Raw genomic sequence first — 17,763 nt, 5'->3', positions numbered from 1 at the left:
AATTATTTCCTTCACTTCCAATGCTTGGGAAAAATTTTATAAATTCAAATATATTCCCAAGGAACTTGCCCATATTTTTCCTTGAATTATTGATGCCCTTATATAATTAAAATAATTATATTTCCTCAATTTTCACTATTTTCTTCAAAAATCACTATTTTTGGGAAATATCGTAATAATTTATTTTGGGCTATTTTGACTCCCAAAACATCATATATGACTGAAAAACCCCTAATTTACTATTTTTCTATTTTTATGAAATTTTTGAGAATTTTTCATAAATTTTCCATTTTAACCCTTAAGGAACTCGACATTGTCGGTCGGGCTCCTTTCTGCGTTTTTGAGTATTGCCAATGTACCTTCCATTGACTCTTAACTTAATCTTCTCATAGTATACTTATAGAGAAAGGAATATCCCATCCCTCTCTCTCCAGTGATGTAATTAATTAAATAATATTTAATCGGAGTCGATTTTACCAAATTCTTTTCTACTGGCTCATAACTCCGTCGATTTGTCTCAGGGTTTCATTCTTTCCCTTTCACCATGAGTATTTCCTCTAATTTTTCTTAAGTCAAAAGTCAAACTCTATATAGCTATTTTGACTTTCCCCGAATAGGGTATAAATAGGTTTTAAATTTAATTAAAGCTAACCTTGTCAGTTTCTGAGGACGAATTTAATTTTACAATCTGTGTAAATTCCTCAACTACTATTTCTCAGTTTTTCCTGATTATTTGAGGCCATCTCATACCTTAAATAATTCAATTTAAGTTACTATCTTAAATTGCTCAAAACCTTGGAATGACTTTAGGGCATTTTTATCATTTCTAGCCTTATATCGGCTCCGGGATCCTATTCCTATTTTTCTGAAATTTTTCTGAAAGATTTGGGCCATTTTCGATAACTTTGAACATTGGTCGACCAGAACTTTTATTATTTACAATTAGGTCCCTACTTGGCCTGGGAATCTTTTTTTTGCAATTTAGTCCCTGGGAATCTCTCTGTCCCTCCAAGGAATCTTTGGGACCTCTGCCAAAAAGGGTCTGGTAGCTTGCCCATTTCAGGCTAATTTCGGTACTTCTAGGTCCAAAAGTCGGGATGTTACAAACTACTTAAGATAAATCAAATAAACCTAAATAGATTGAATAAACCTTGAAAAGGCGTGATTATTACCTATGATAGTTAAGACACTTGGAGTATTTTAAAGTTGGTCATGCCTATTATTGTTATAGCTTGTTCAAAATATATAGATGGGCTTGCATTACCACTTCACAGGACATGGACTTCGACCTCATGTTTACTTGCTTCTCCCCTAATTATACCGAGATTAAGGAAGTCTAACGATGTTAACCCTATCAAGATATGCATTACAAAACTCAATAGCATCCGTAGGTACATATCTCTCAACAATTGAAATGACATGGTTCTAAGTCCTACTTGAAGCCTGAAACAAGCTCTTTAAGGGAAAAATATATCCAGGGTATGAACTTAACTCATGTGTGCTCAGTTTCAATGACATATTGCATTGTTCATTTGGTAACTTTTTTAGTTTTCCAGAATTTCTGCCTAACTTTGAAAAGGCATAACTTTTTTTTTTTTTGTAAAAAACTCTAAATTTTATGAAATACTACTCATTTTAAAGCTAAAAATATGAATTATTGAACTATGAAGTTTCATATCCAGACTCCTTTGCCCCTAATTAAGTCAACTTTCATCCCTTTTATGCATAACTTGTTAAATTAAAACCATAACCACTCAAACATCATTTGGCCACATATCATAGCATATAATAAGCAATTCTTCATAATTTACAACTCTTAAAGGTCATCCAAACACATATCCAGAAATATTACAAAACTTGCACATAAAGTTTCGTATAAATTCAATGGTATTTATTTTCATGTGAAACCACTTGCTTGCCTTGGCCACACCACTTACTTGCCCTATTGGTGTTATTCAAACATAGAGAGGAACGAGATTTCATAGAAATCTTAGTAGCAAAGGAATTACAACAATAATATTAAACATGTAAAATATATTACAATCAATTCCATAAAACATTTCTTTACCTCTAAGCTATATAAAATCCATATGAAGTCATTCTAAATCAATATATTTATGTATCTTACCAAGGCATTCCATGCAAATAAATCAAACACATTACCATTAAACAATGTCAAATACCACATGGCATATATTCAAAAAATCATATCACGTAATAATCAAGCAAGTCAACATTAAAATTATAAATTCCATGCTACCTCTTTATACTTAATCACAAGCCCTAACATTTAAATCCTTGTGTATGATAGCTTACTTTCCATGGCATAAAAGCATGAAAACATAAGCAAGATAAATGCACAAAAGCATTGCACGTAGTGTTTGCATGAATGTATGATAATTGTATTTTTTGCTACTAGGATTTCTTTGAAATCTCACTCTTATGTTTAACACCACCTAGGAGGGAGTTCAAGTAAGGGCAAAGACAAGGAAGTAGTTCCAGAGACTAAGTGAATATTTACTACACCCTAAAATGACTTTCGGAACTTGTTATGGAATGCTACAAATTATGTAATGTTTGTTGGATAATAACTCCTAGTAGGAGCCAAACATGCATGTTTATGTGTAAACATGTGAAAGTATATTAGAATGTATGTTTAAGCATGTGTTAAGGCTATATGATTAAGGATGGGTAAAAGGTTAAGAAAAGATAAAACCAAGTATGATTAGGGAATGAACTTTCCCTAGAAATGACCAAACTTGGGACACATGAAATAAATAGCAAATGTTCGAATCTGGATTTGAAATTTGGCAGACTTATAGGACATATTTTTAACTTTAAATCAAGTAGTATATCATTGAATTTGGAATTTTGTGGAAAGTGTTATGCCCTTCTAAAGTTAGGCAAAAATACTAGAAATTCCAGAATTTACCAAATGAACAGTACATAATTGCGTGAAAACTAGTATTGATTTATGAGAAATTGATATCTATGAATATTTTCAGTATTTTTGCCCTAAGGGAGAAGTGCTGTTATATATCAGTATTTACTAAATTTTAGGTGTATATTTCAACCAATCCATTTGGTAAATATAATTAAATGTTATATATATAATTAAATAACGTATATAATTAAATAATTATAATTAAAATATGATTAAATAATGTTTAATTATTAAATTAATTAAATATATATAACCAGATTATATATAATAGCTTTAATCCATTATAATGGGGTTTAAATAAACGGTAGTCCTATATATATAAATTTATATTTTAATTATATAAATAATTCATATAATCCATTTTATTTTAGATAAATCATATATTTTTAATTATATATAAATAGATTTTATAAAATTTATAGATAAATAATTATATATATTTAAATAATTAAATAAAATTAATAGGTATGTATACATTTATAATTCTATAAAATTAAATAATTTATAAATTATAAATTATCTATTTAAATAATTAAATATATATAATTTAATCATTTTATATAAATGATTAAATTAAGCCTTTTATATATATATATATATATTTAATTTTTATATAATTATAAACTTATAATAATAATTATATGATTAAAATGCCATGTATATGTAATTAAACATGTTTATACTTGATCACAAAACCTAATTTCTTGGCTCTTTATAGAATTTTATAAATTTAACCAAAACTCAACGTGTCTTTCCTATGATTAAAACTTGTTCTCACCTACACAAATTTATGTTATAATTAAACATTTCATTGTATGCCAAGGATACCAAACATAAGAGTGAGATTTCAAAAAAATTCCAGTAGCAAAGAATCACAATTATCATGCATTCATACAAACACTACATGCAATGCTTTTGTGCATTTATCTTGCTTATGTGTTCATGCTTTTATGCCATGGAAAGTAAGCGATCAGACACATTTTTAGAGGACATAATGCGAAGGCAACATAACTCAGACATTGCAATCAACATTTGCAACAAAGCTTAGTCACATCATAGCACACTTTGCACACATACACATTAACAAATCAATGTAAGCAAGAAAGCAATCAAAATGTAATTCAATGCTACCTTTTGACACTTGGTTCTTGATTTCCTTTAAATTTAACATGTTCTCTTGAGGATTTGGCAAGGTACCTATCAAACCAACACCAATGCCAATCATTCAATAATTATTCGAACACATTACACATTACTTAAACATTAAACCCCCTTTCTTGGATTTTTAGCCTAATTGTTTTCCCTTTGATTCAAGAAACCTCCTTGGCCATTCCTACATGATCTTTCATGTAGAATTTAAATATCAAATCAGATTTTACAAAATCTAATCCCTTCCTTAAGTTCTGGTTAAAACAGAAACAAATTGTACAAGGGAAGATGTCAAAATTTCCAACTTTGATTTTTAATGCTTCCAAATTCAATTCCTCCACGTAGCCCTAGACAAAAACACCCAAGGAATTCAATGGAAGCATCAAAACCATCCAAATCCAATCCTAAGTCCATGAATTCTAAATGGCCGAACACCTCCCCTTAGGTTCCTAAATTTCCACATTTGATTTCAATGAATTAAAACATACTTTCATGACACAAACGTACACAAAATCACATTTCAAATCCATTGGAACCATTAAAACACATGGAATCAAATCCCATCCTTGAGTTCTTGATTTGTCTGAAACAATGTTCTTGCACCCTAAGAGGTTTCCTTTCCATAATCTGTTCCAAAACAGCACCAAACACAACAACACAAGCTCATAACTCAAATTACTATCCTCTCCTAGAACCCCCAGCAAAACACAAATGCAATAGCACTTCTCCCTCAATTTTAGTCATGATTTGGCCATTAAAAATGCATCAAATTAAAGCCTAAACATACCTTAAGGAGTCTTGGATTAAAGCTTGATGATTAGCCTTGGATTGGAAGTGGTTTGAAGGGTATTTGGAAGCCAAGAAAATAGTTGTTCAGAACCTCCCCTCTTTTGTCACTTTTTGTCTGAATTTTGAGTGAATTATGGGAGTACTTATAGACCTCATTTGCTGCCCAAAAACCTGCCTTTGGATTTAAAGTTTTGGGATGTTGCATTTCCCTCCCCCTTAAAATAAATTTTGTCCTTGAAATTTAAAACATATCTTACTCAAAGAGTTCAGGATAGTTGTCCTTTATATCGTCTTCTTTCTCCCAAGTTGCTTCTTCTTGTGCCAGATTCTCCCAAATGACTTTGACCATTGGGATAGCTTTTCGCTACAGCTGCTTTACTTGGCGATCAACAATTTTCACTGGTTTGATTTCCCATGTTAGGTCATCTCGTAGTGCAATATCTTCATATTTCAAAACATGAGAGGGATCTGGTTTATATTTCTTTAGCTGGGATATATGGAAGACATCATGTATCTGACTTAGATTTGGGGATAGGGCTATCTCATATGCCACCAATCCCACCTTTAATAGGATTTGGAAAGGTCCGATGTATTTCGGTGACAACTTCTTTAATTTCAAAGACCTTCCTACTCCCATTGTCAGAGACACCTTCAGGAACACATGGTCTCCTATGTCAAAGATTAAAGGTTTCCGTCAAACATCTACATAACTTTTCTGTCTATTTTGGGCCTGAGCAATTTCTACCTAATCAACCTTATCCTTTCAGTTGTTTGCGGGACTAGGTCTAGCCCGTATAACTTTCATTCCCCTCATTCTGTCCAACACAGTGGGGATCTACACTTGCGACCATACAAAGCTTCATACGGAGCCATCTATATACTAGAGTGATAACTGTTATTGTAAGCAAATTTTGGTAACTATAGATAGTCATCCCAGTTACCTTTGAAATCCAACACACAGGCTCTCAACATATCTTCTAGTGTCTGTATGGTTCGCTCTATCTGACCGTCCGTCTGTGGGTGATACGCTATACTGAAGCTCAGCTTGGTGCCCATTGCTTGCTGCAGTGCCTTCCAAAATCGAGATAGAAACTGAGGATCTTGATTGGATACAATCGATTTTGGCACTCCATGTAATCTCACAATTTCTTTGATGTATAACTTGACAAGTTTTTCTGGTTGGTAATCTTTCTTCATTGCCAGAAAATGGGCAGATTTTATTAATCAGTCAATAATCACCCATATCGCGTCATATCCAGATGAGGTATGGGGTAACCCCATGATGAAATCCATAGAGATACTATCCCATTTCCATTCCAGAATATTTAGAGGTTGTAAAAGCCCTGACAGTCTCTGACCTTCTGGCAAGTGAGGCATTTAGATACATATTATGTTATGTCCTTCTTCATGCCAGGCCACCAAAACATACGTTGGAGATCCTGGTACATCTTCATTCCTAGATGTATCATATATTTGCTCTTATGTGCTTCCTCCAATAGCTGTTGCCTCAATCGCATCATCTTCAGCTTTCATTAGCTTAACCCAGAGTGTATCGGTTACCGAATCGCATTTCTAGGCTACTCTAATTTGTTCCATCAGCTGGGCTTATGCTTTTATCACTTCTACTTTCTGGGCCATTAGTTTCATATGAGAAAGAGGTTCCCAATCTCTCACATCTTTGATGAGTTTTCGTTCATGGATCATTAGGAACGTTACTTGTATCACCTTTCGGCTTAAGGTGTCAGCTACCATGTTAGCCTTGCCTGAATGGTATTTTATTTGGTAATCATAATCCTTGAGCAACTCCATCTATCGCCGTTGTCTCATGTTTAGTTCTTTTTGATCTTGTAGGTACTTGATGTCACATCCAATAATATGGCAACTAGGAATAAGGATATTCCTAAATATTTAAAGGCCAAAAATGATGAGGAGAAATAGAAGAATTTTGGTGAAAAATAATTATTATAGTTTTCCAAGCCAATTATGAAAAGTTTGACTAATTAAGGAAAATTGGTCAAGAATAATTATGGAAAAATAATTCCGAGCCTCAGAAAATTAAGAAAAAATAAGGACAATATTCCTTGAGAATTATATGGGATTACAAAATTGATTTTATGACCAAATTGCCCTTAAAGAAATTACAAGGAAATTTAAGGACGATTTAAGCTAGTTTAAGGTCCTTTAATTGGAAAATTCCAAAATAAATATTTTTAAGGAGAATAAAATCCCAAGAAAATTCTTATGATATCCCAAGGAATTATAAGAGATTATGAAATTAAAAGAAGACCCTCAAGTATCCAAGATTTTTCCCAATTCCTTTGGAAAGAGGAAAAATCACTAAAGAGAAGGAAAATAGTTTTCCTTTTTATTTAATTATTGGGAAATTAAATTTGAGACAAAGAGGGAAATTGGAAAGATAAAAATGAGGAGAATAATTTATGGATCTAACAGAAAATAATTACAGAGGCCAGAGCACTGTAATTATGGAAAAGCAGTTGAACCCGGAGTAAAAGTGCACCGATAAAGTGTTAATTGGAGTCTTGCACTTTACTTGGCCTACAAGTTGCCACTTGTCAAGCCTTTAATAGGTGGTAATTAGAGCTTTCCAAGTGTCAAGCTACCAATGGAGAGGATCTTGACTTTTGAAATTAATTTCAATTGTCATTAAGTTAATTAAAGGGAAAATGCAAGACCAAGTAGGCACTTGACACTTGGCTCCTCATTAAATGTGGTAGATGAGATATTTTTGGTTCATTAATGAGCTCTTCCTTCCCCCTAAATCTGATTATGGTTCGGCCAAGTGAGAAAGGTGAGGGAGAAGAGAGAGCTTGAGGTGGAAACAAGGAAAAATCAACCACTTTGGATCAAGTAAGCTTAGAGTTAAGGTTAGTAGATGATTCTATGTCATCCCTTGCTTGATTCTCTTAAGTTGTATGGTTAAAAATCATAGTTTTCCTTCTCTTTTGATGCTAGCCAAAACATATATATTGTAGAGGAGGAAGTTTTATGGTTCAATCTTGCTAGAACACTTCAAAGTATGGTAGATCCTAGTGGTTACAAGTGGTTGTAGGTTAATTTTGGAGTGTTTTCTTGGTTGTGTTACTTGAGATCCATTTCGGCCAAAGCTAGATCTGGATCTTAGGATGTTTTTTTCAAAGTTTTGAGGCTTCCATTGTGTTCAAAATTAAAAATGGTGTAGGGTAAACCTAAAGAACAAGTGTTGGAAGCCATAGAATCAAAGTTGAGATTTTTGGATAATCAACCCTAAGGGTTCGGCCAGATCAAAACTGAAGGAAGGAAATTTATTTTGTTAAATCTAAGTAGATATTTGGAATCTACATGAAAAATCATGTAGGAAAAGTTCAAGAGTGAATTTTTAGGGTTTATGGAAACCAACTCTAAAAATTCAAGAACAAAGATAGAAGCTTTAAGGGGGTTTAGGAGTTACTTGAATTATGTTATTGATTTCATAAGGAATGGTTGATGATTCTTGCTGCCATTTTTGTGGATTGCCATGTTAGCGTTTGGCATTTGTGGAAGCAAGAAAGAAGAACAAGAAAATTAAAGAGCATTGGATTAAGGTAGTAAGATTTAATTGACCTTAATGTTGAATGTTGCATTGATTGCTTTGCAATTTCATGTGCTATTATGTGGTTGAACTAAATGATGAGGATGATGATGATTGTGTAGCTATACTCCTTACTTTATGTGCCTTGGCTATTGCATGTTAGAGTGCTACATGTATGAGGTAAAGTAGTTCCCTATTAATAGCAAAAGGTTGGAATGCTTGTAATTGATGCATGTTAATGTTTTGGTTGATCGATCTTGCTACTGGGATTTTCAAAAATCTCATCCCCCAAATATAATGTAATGTTTTAGGGCCTGAAACTCTCAAGATCAAGCTACAAATTGGAGGCTAAATTATGGTGATACACCATAAAAATTCGTGGACATTTGGTTATGTATAATTATCAATGGTTGATGCTGTAACCCCTAAGCAGGACGTTAGTTTAGAGCCACATTTTATTTAGTTACAGAACAAATTTTGCCATGAACTTTGGTATGGTTAGAGTTGACGTCCTGAGGATAGGTAGCACGTTAAAAATAGCCAAGTATACGATTTTTAATGATTTTTCAAAGTTAAGGTTCAGGATCTGGAAAAAGGATTTTGGCCAAATGGACAGAGGTGAATTTCACAAAAACCTGACACTTTTTCCTAGGGAATTGGACGATAAGATTATTTTTTCTTGAAAGAGCACTTAAAGAGATTTAAATATAATTTTGAACCACCCCATTTGGATTTTTTTGGAATAAGTTATCAATTTTTGAAGTTGAGCCAGAAAACTGGATTTTTACCCGATGAACAATAAAAATCTGAAAATCACATTTTTCTAAGAATTTTTGAGCCCAAGACCATCCAATGTGGTCCAAAATGGTTTTAATTAAACCCTAAGTGGATCCGATGGTAAGGTGTGACACTTGAGACTTTTATGGTCATAATATAGTTCAAGGGTTGTCCCATATAGATAATGGGAGATAAATGTAAGATTGTAATGCATTAACTATTGTGAGGCATCATGAGATAACTGTTGTGAGCTCAATCCCTGAGGCATCAGGCAACAACTCATCCTTGTTGTAGTAATCACGCCTCAATCCCTGTCTTGCTAGATCAATATATACAACATACTAGGGCTCACATTTGGATCATCAGCACAAGGGTCGAGGTCAACCTCGTTTCAGCTCTTGCAAGCTAGCTCACATTTATCCCCACACAAATTGATGGTTCTTACATGTAAGTTTAGTTAGGGGCTATGCAATTCTTGAGTTTTCCTCTTGTAGTAATAAGTTAAGTAAAATGGTGAGAACTCGAAGAGAAACACAACTAAGGGAGGCAGCAAGAGAACCTCCCATTGACCCGATTCAATTGGTTATGGACTGACTAGAGGAACAGCAGAAGGTGATGCAAGAAATTCAGGTGGCCCAGGCCTGCCAAAACCAAGACCGCGATGCTACAATAGCAGCCGCAGTGAAGCAACGATAGCGTAGCTGCAACAGGCCAGGCCAAGAGTGGCTGAGGCACCACAGCTAGCTCAACCCCAAGAGCTGGCAGCTGAGTAGGTGCGACCTACAGGGGATCCTGATTCACTAAGGCAGTAGATCAAACGATTCAGTGCACAGAATCCCCCAAGCTTCACAGGATTATTGAATGTCCAAGTGGCTGAGGACTGGATTACTCAGCTAGAGAAGATTTTTTAATGTGCTTGAATGTTCCTCTGAGAGAAAAGCTTAGATGCTATCTATAAACTGGAGGGCGAAGCTGATCACTGGTGAAAGAACACCGAGGCGGTGTGGGGCTAGTACGGCACGTGCTCTGCTAAACACTAAACCACCCTCATTGAGAGGGCCATCTTTGGGGTCTTTTCCCGGCGGGCTTCCCTCATGTGGTAAAAAAAGAAAGGCAGGAAGGATGGATGATTCTGGAGTTGACAGAAAGGATTGAGTAAGGCCTAAAAGGGCAATACTGGCATCTGTGATTAGTTCTGGGGAATAATCAGTCAAGTTACCGGCTGAGGATAGGTGACTTATTCTTTAACTCAGTCCACTGGTCTAAAGGCTCCCAAGAATGGGACATGGCTCGGGTATAATGTGAGAGAATCCCGGGTCATAGTGGACTTGAAGAGGTTTACAATAGAGCAAAGTAGCTCCCAAGGTCACAGTGGACCAAGCTTGAGGGAATGTTGCCGAGCCATAAGGGCAATATCTCTTTAGGGCATGAGAATGAGATGACTAGGGATGAGTCTAAGATGGGGAAACCTCCTTAGTTTGGTTGCCTAGTATAGAGCGAGTACCCTTGACTTTCCCATAGATACTGTTATTGTTAATTAGATTAAGCTCAATTCTGTTCTAGTCAATAAAGGAAAGTGAGGAAAGTAAGAGTTAAGGGCACCATAAACTATAAGTCCTGAAGGGTACGTATTCAGGCAAGCTAAATGTGAAATGAGAATTTGAAAGAAAGGAGGCATGCCCTTAAGGTAACGATGAGAATTATAGAATATGCTGAAAAGACCTAAAAAAGGCAGTGTTTGAGGAACCTGACATGTCATGGTACAGTGAAAGACCATGAAGGTAGGTACACTGCTACGACATTACTATGAACGAGTGGGCCTAAAGTATAGGGAAAATGTGAGTGGTAATGATAAAGCACATAAAAGTAAAAGCCATGCTCACATAAATGACAGAAAAGTAGAGGGCGGAAAGCTATGTAAGTATGCATTCCAAGATCAAAACCTGGCAATGAGGTATAATGGAAAGTTAAAGAGGCTAGAGTTGAGTATGAGTGGAGATATTCTCCTCAGTTAACCTCTTATTAAAGGTAAGGATAGAAGTTTGACCCGGGAATTTTGAGGATGAAATTTCTTGAGAGGGCGAGAATTGTAACATCCCGACTTTTGGGCCTAGAAGTACCGAAATTAGCCTGAAATGGGCAGGTCACCAGACCCTTTTTGGCAGAGGTCCCAGAGACTCTCTGGAGGGACAAAGGGATTCCTAAGGACTAAATTGCAAAGAAAAAATTCTTAGGCCAAGTAGGGACCTAATTGTAAATAATAAAAGTTCTGGTTGACCAATGTTTAAAGCTATCGAAAATGGCCTAAATGTTTCAAAAAAATTATAGAAAAATGGGAATAGGATCCCGGAGCCAATATAAGGCTAGAATGACGAAAATGCCCTGAAGTCATTCTAGGGTTTTGAGCAATTTGAGATAGTAACTTAAATTGAATTATTTAAGGTATGAGATGGCCTTAAATAATCAGAAAAAATTGGGAATAGTAGTTGAGGAATTTACACAGATTGTAAAATTAATTCCGTCCCTAGAAACTGATGAGGTTAGCTTTAATTAAATTTAAAGCCTATTTATACCCTATCTGGGAAAAGTCAAAATAGCTGTACAACGTTTGACTTTTAACTTAAGAAAAATTAAAGGAAATCCTCATGATGAAAGGGAAAGAATGAAACCCAAACAAATCGATGGAGTTATGAGCCAGTAGAAAAGAATTCGGCAAAATCAACTCCGATTAAATATTATTTAATTAATTACGTCACTGGGGAGAGAGGGATGGGATATTCCTTTCTCTGTAAGTATACTATGAGAAGATTAAGTTAAGAGTCAATGGAAGGTACATTGGCAATGCTCAGAAATGCAGAAGGGAGCCGGATCGACAATGTCGGGTCCCTTAAGGGTCAAAATGGGAACTTTATGAAAAATTCTCAAAAATTTCCTAAAAATGGAAAAAGGGTAAATTAGGGGTTTTTCAGTCATATATAATGTTTTTAGAGTGAAAATAGGCCAAAATAAATTATTGCGACATTTCCCAAAAATGGTGATTTTTGAAGAAAATAGTGAAAATTGAGGAAATATAATTATTTTAATTATATAAGGCCTCAATAATTCAAGGAAAAAATATGGCCAATTTCCTTGGGAATATATTTGAATTTATAAAATGTTTCCCAAGCATTGGAAGTAAAGGAAATAGTTTTGGGGAATTTACTTTCTTCGAAATCCTATATGTAAAAGCCCGATTTCGGAGAAAATGTGAAATAAATAGTTAGAGGTTATGAAAAATCCCTAAACTTTCCAGATATTACTTTTAAATTAAATGTGGATTTTTCATGGAAAGAAATGAATTTTTAGAGGCCTTGGGCTATTTTTCCTAATAGAGGCCTAAAGGAGTAAATCGGGTAAAGGATTGTGGTTGGGATTGAACCCAATTAATTCCATTGCCTCCCAACTAAATTTGGACATTTAGTTTCCCATTTTAGTCAGAAAAACCATGCTCCCCAAGGTTAGATCACATGCTTAGTGGTGGAACAATTTTGGCCACAAACCATGAAAATATCTTAAATGGCTTATGAAACATAAGACATGCATTTACAAAGGGAAGACATAAAGGGAAGAAACCAAGCATGTCTTATGTTTCCATGACATGCTATGTTATGTAACTATTATGTGTTGATGTTATAATCATGTCATGTACATTCGATAATGTTTAAAGTGTTTATGGTATATAAGATGGCATGAGATTATATATGGAAATAGTATATGCAATAACAACATGGGAAATGCAAGAAATGAATTTATTTGAAAATGTTGAATTAAGTTAGGGAGCTAGAGAGTCCCTAATGAGCCACGAATTGGTGCCAATGATGAGACAGAGCAAATGAACGAATTTTGCCATGAAATTTGGTGAGTGTTTAGAGCACATCCCAAGCTTTAAAACAAGTGGTAGATCATATGAAATGGATGTGTATGCTATGCTGTTCAAAGTTGAGGCAAGACTTCTAGAAAACACTGTTTTGATCAGATGAACAGTAATCTTTGATAAATAAACTATATGAATTGGCAAGGTTTAAGTATAGATTGTTTTTTTTTCCTTGTGGAGAATTGAAAGAGCTTTATGTGAAAATTGGAATCACTCCATTTTGATTTTTCTAGAATTAGTTATGATTTTTCAAAGTTGGCCCCAATTTCTGGAATGTGCTATACACAGTAATCATACGAGCAGATTTTTGCAAATGTAATTTTCTAACCTTAAGGCCATCGAACGTGGTTCCAGATGCTTCTGTATAATTCACTAAAGTGTATAAAAGTAAGGTGTGACATAGTTTCTTGCCTCCATGTTTCAAGGTTCACCTATGGTTAAAGTAGAAAGAGTAGTGATAATCATATGCTACAGCTTACACCATTTGACCTTAACTGAAACAACCTTCCTAATAAATAGATAAACTTAACTTTTTCATAGTAACTTTAAGAAGTAGATTTTTATAACGAAACCATGTTAAATACAACTCAAATTATATTACATCATCTACACTAACTAATTATATAATATTATTATCCATGATAGAAAAGAGCTGCACCCCAATCATACATCTTATCACGGATAAAAGAACTTTTCTTAACTTATTCAAATACAAACTATATAAGAAAGATCAATCTTATCTAATGTGGTTATAAAACAAGATATAATATAGCTCATAAATCAAAATATTAAGAATTAAATCTTAATTCATACTTTATAATAAATTCATAACAAATCACATGCGATCCTAGGCCTTTGGCCACCTATCATCACACATACCACAACAGTACACTCAAAGGGCATAAGAAATAATAATGCATGAATCAATTGAAAACAATTTATCCTAAGGTGGCAATATACAGGACACAACATAGCTCATAAATCGAGGAGACGCTATAAGTTGCTAATGTAGCTTTACTCCTCCTGAGCCTTCCCTGACGTCCCTCCTTTAAAGCTTTCACCTGAAAAAATGTTAAACAATAGGGATGAGACAACGTCTCAGTAACTAAATCCCTACCTATCACACACACTAGCATGGGCTAGCAAGGTGTCAGGTGAGATACACAGAGTTAATAATAGTCAATAGACACTTATCTAACAGTTGAACTCACAATAACCATAGGTCAAATATATCTGCCAATCCCATGCAACTGATAATTTCAAAAGAGATAACATACTTTTTAATTATTCAAAAGATATAAACATCAATGAAGATTCCATGTTATATGCAGTCCATGAACCCCAAATCCATCCTTATATCCTCCTTATTTTTGCTGACTGGACCCATGGGCTAAGTTCTTTTCATTTGACTGGCTACTCTGACAAGCTTACCGCACGAGTGATATGGACCGGCCAAAGACCATAGAGCACTCGGTGGACCATGGGTCCCCCCTCGAAGAACTAGCGGGGTGTCGCAGTCCCTCGAAGAACTAGTGGGACAATAATAGTGTTCAACCATAGAGCTCTGTATGGAGGCCGATACCACGTGGTAAGCATATGCTTAAGAAGTAGATTTTTATAACGAAACCATGTTAAATACAAACTCAAATTATATTCCATCATCTACATAACTAATTATATAATATTATTATCCATGATAGAAAAGAGCAGCACCCAATCATACATCTTATCACGGATAAAAGAACTTTTCTTAACGTTTCAAATACAACTATATAAGAAAGGATCAATCTTATATATGTGGTTATAAAAACGATATAATATAGCTCATAAATCAAAATATTAAGAATTAAATCTTAATTCATACTTTATAATAAATTCATAAACAAATCACATGCGATCCTAGGCCTTTGGCCACCTATCATCACACATACCACAACAGTACACTCAAAGGGCATAAGAAATAATAATGCATGAATCAATTGAAAACAATTTATCCTAAGGTGGCAATATACAGGATACAACATAGCTCATAAATCGAGGAGACGCTACAAGTTGCTAATGTAGCTTTACTCCTCCTGAGCCTTCCCTGACGTCCCTCCTTTAAAGCTTTCACCTGAAAAAATGTTAAACAATAGGGATGAGACAACGTCTCAGTAACTAAATCCCTACCTATCACACACACTAGCATGGGCTAGCAAGGTGTCAGGTGAGATACACAGAGTTAATAATAGTCAATAGACACTTATCTAACAGTTGAACTCACAATAACCATATAGGTCAAATATATCTGCCAATCCCATGCAACTGATAATTTCAAAAGAGATAACATACTTTTTAATTATTCAAAAGATATAAACATCAATGAAGATTCCATGTTATATGCAGTCCATGAACCCCAAATCCATCCTTATATCCTCCTATATTTTGCTGACTGGACCCATGGGCTAAGTTCTTTTCATTTGACTGGCTACTCTGACAAGCTTACCGCACGAGTGATATGGACCGGCCAAAGACCATAGAGCACTCGGTGGACCATGGGTCCCCCCTCGAAGAACTAGCGGGGTGTCGCAGTCCCTCGAAGAACTAGTGGGACAATAATAGTGTTCAACCATAGAGCTCTGTATGGAGGCCGATACCACGTGGTAAGCATATGCATCTCAATAGCTCTAATCATCTCCTTCCCCACCCAAACCAGATGCACAGGGTTCAAAATAACACATTTATATACATAATCAACCGAATTCCAAAATAATACCTCATAGTCATAATCATTAATTTCTAACAATACAAACGATTTCAATCCTTTTTAAAACAATATCCCACAAGATAGTTCATACAAAACATAATATATGTATACGAAAATTGGTTATAAAATCACTCACCAACCCCATACTAATGCATGTAACAAATAGAAATTTAGTTACCTGGTCTCCTAGCTAACAATCAAGCGTAAACGAGGCCCCTGCTCGAAAATGCCACAATAGGGTTTATATCTACAATTGAAATTAAAACATTATTTCTATAGTATTAGAGTAAATTACTTACAAATTTCTAACCTTTAACTCTCCCTCTAATACATTCAGTTGTTACTCGAAATTCTAGCTCGAAAGGCTTTTTCTAAGGTTTGGGGTAAGAACATATATATGATGATTTATATTCAATTCCTAGGCTCCTAACTTACATTATCTTTATTATTAAATTATATCATTTGAAGTACCAAATTCATAATCTAGATAGAGAACCCTCAATTTATAACTTATGTTCTATCTTCAAAAAGTTTAGACAGATAACCTCAACATGAGTTAATTTATTCTTACTGTAGAAGTCTAATTATTAATCCAACTGTTGAATTGAATGTCTTACATGTCACAAGACTACTCTATAAATTTCAGGTTAATCCAATGGTGAACAAATTTAAAAACACTAATTTACTATCTAGTATTCTATCAACCAACTCTAAAAAAATAAATGAAAAACGTACCTAATAACTTGTAACTCAGACACTAAATTGACGATCCAACTGTTGAAACTAATGAGTTTGAAGTCTAGGATCAGCTGACCAAATTACAGCCTGATCCAACAGTTTACAAACTTGTAAACAACACTTTACTGAGACTGTCTCAGTTTTGTACGAAAATTATTTAATTCATCTTTAACTCTCCCCTACTACCACCTATATATAGACTCCTAGAGCTTCCTCTTCCCATCATTTAGTCGATGTGAGACTTCTTAACATTGTTATTTTATCCATCTTCCTATCATTTAATCAATGTGAGACTTCTTAACTTGCTATTTTATTCATTTTCTCATACACACACACACATAAAATCAAAACTATTTTAATTACATATATATATATTTAACCTCTACCTATTCTATAAAAATTTGTTTAAATATTAGATATATGAAAATTAGGATGTTACATTAGCCCTAAACCTGAACATACATAAGAAAATAGACAGGCTTGTGTTATCTATGTGGACATTAATAACTCTCACCTCATCACTGATGGTTGAGCATTAAAAAGCTAATAATTTTGCAGTAAAAAAGTGTTAAAAGACTAAGTGAGGGTAATGATGGATAAGGTTTATAATGGTTAGGGTAGTATACCAGTACCAAACACTACTAATAACGTTGACTGGCTCAGGGTAAAGGAAGTTTCATTTTGTGGCCAAAAAAACCTATTGAAAAACTAACAATAACAAAGGCAATTGCAAAAAAGTTGACAATAAGGAAGGCAACTCCTAACTTGAAGCCCCTTGATGCTAACATTATGACTAGATTTGAAAGTTTAGTGTTGCTTCATTCCACACTGCAAGAAATAGAGCAGTCACTTAGTTTTGATATGCCTTTAGGGATTGTGGGTTTAGAACTAACATATGACTTTACCATCAACAAGAAGGACCTAGTTGAGTTTCTCAACTTTAAGGAGTTGGATGCAATCTTCATACAGCTAGCCATTTTGAAGTTATAATATCATTGTCATCTTTTATGTTATATCCATGCACGCACTAACTTTTTTCTAACTTAATAAACAGATACTTTAGTTGTAGTTGCACAAAATAAGGCAATGAGGGCACATATGGCTTTATTTGTTCACAAAAAGTACAAAAACAGCTAATA

The sequence above is a fragment of the Neltuma alba genome, unplaced genomic scaffold (genome assembly GCF_004799145.2).
Source record: "Neltuma alba isolate B1F8T4 unplaced genomic scaffold, ASM479914v2 tig00010165_pilon, whole genome shotgun sequence".
NCBI lineage: Eukaryota > Viridiplantae > Streptophyta > Magnoliopsida > Fabales > Fabaceae > Neltuma > Neltuma alba.
The sequence above is the reverse complement of the archived record's forward strand: the minus strand, read 5'-3'. Positions refer to the sequence as shown.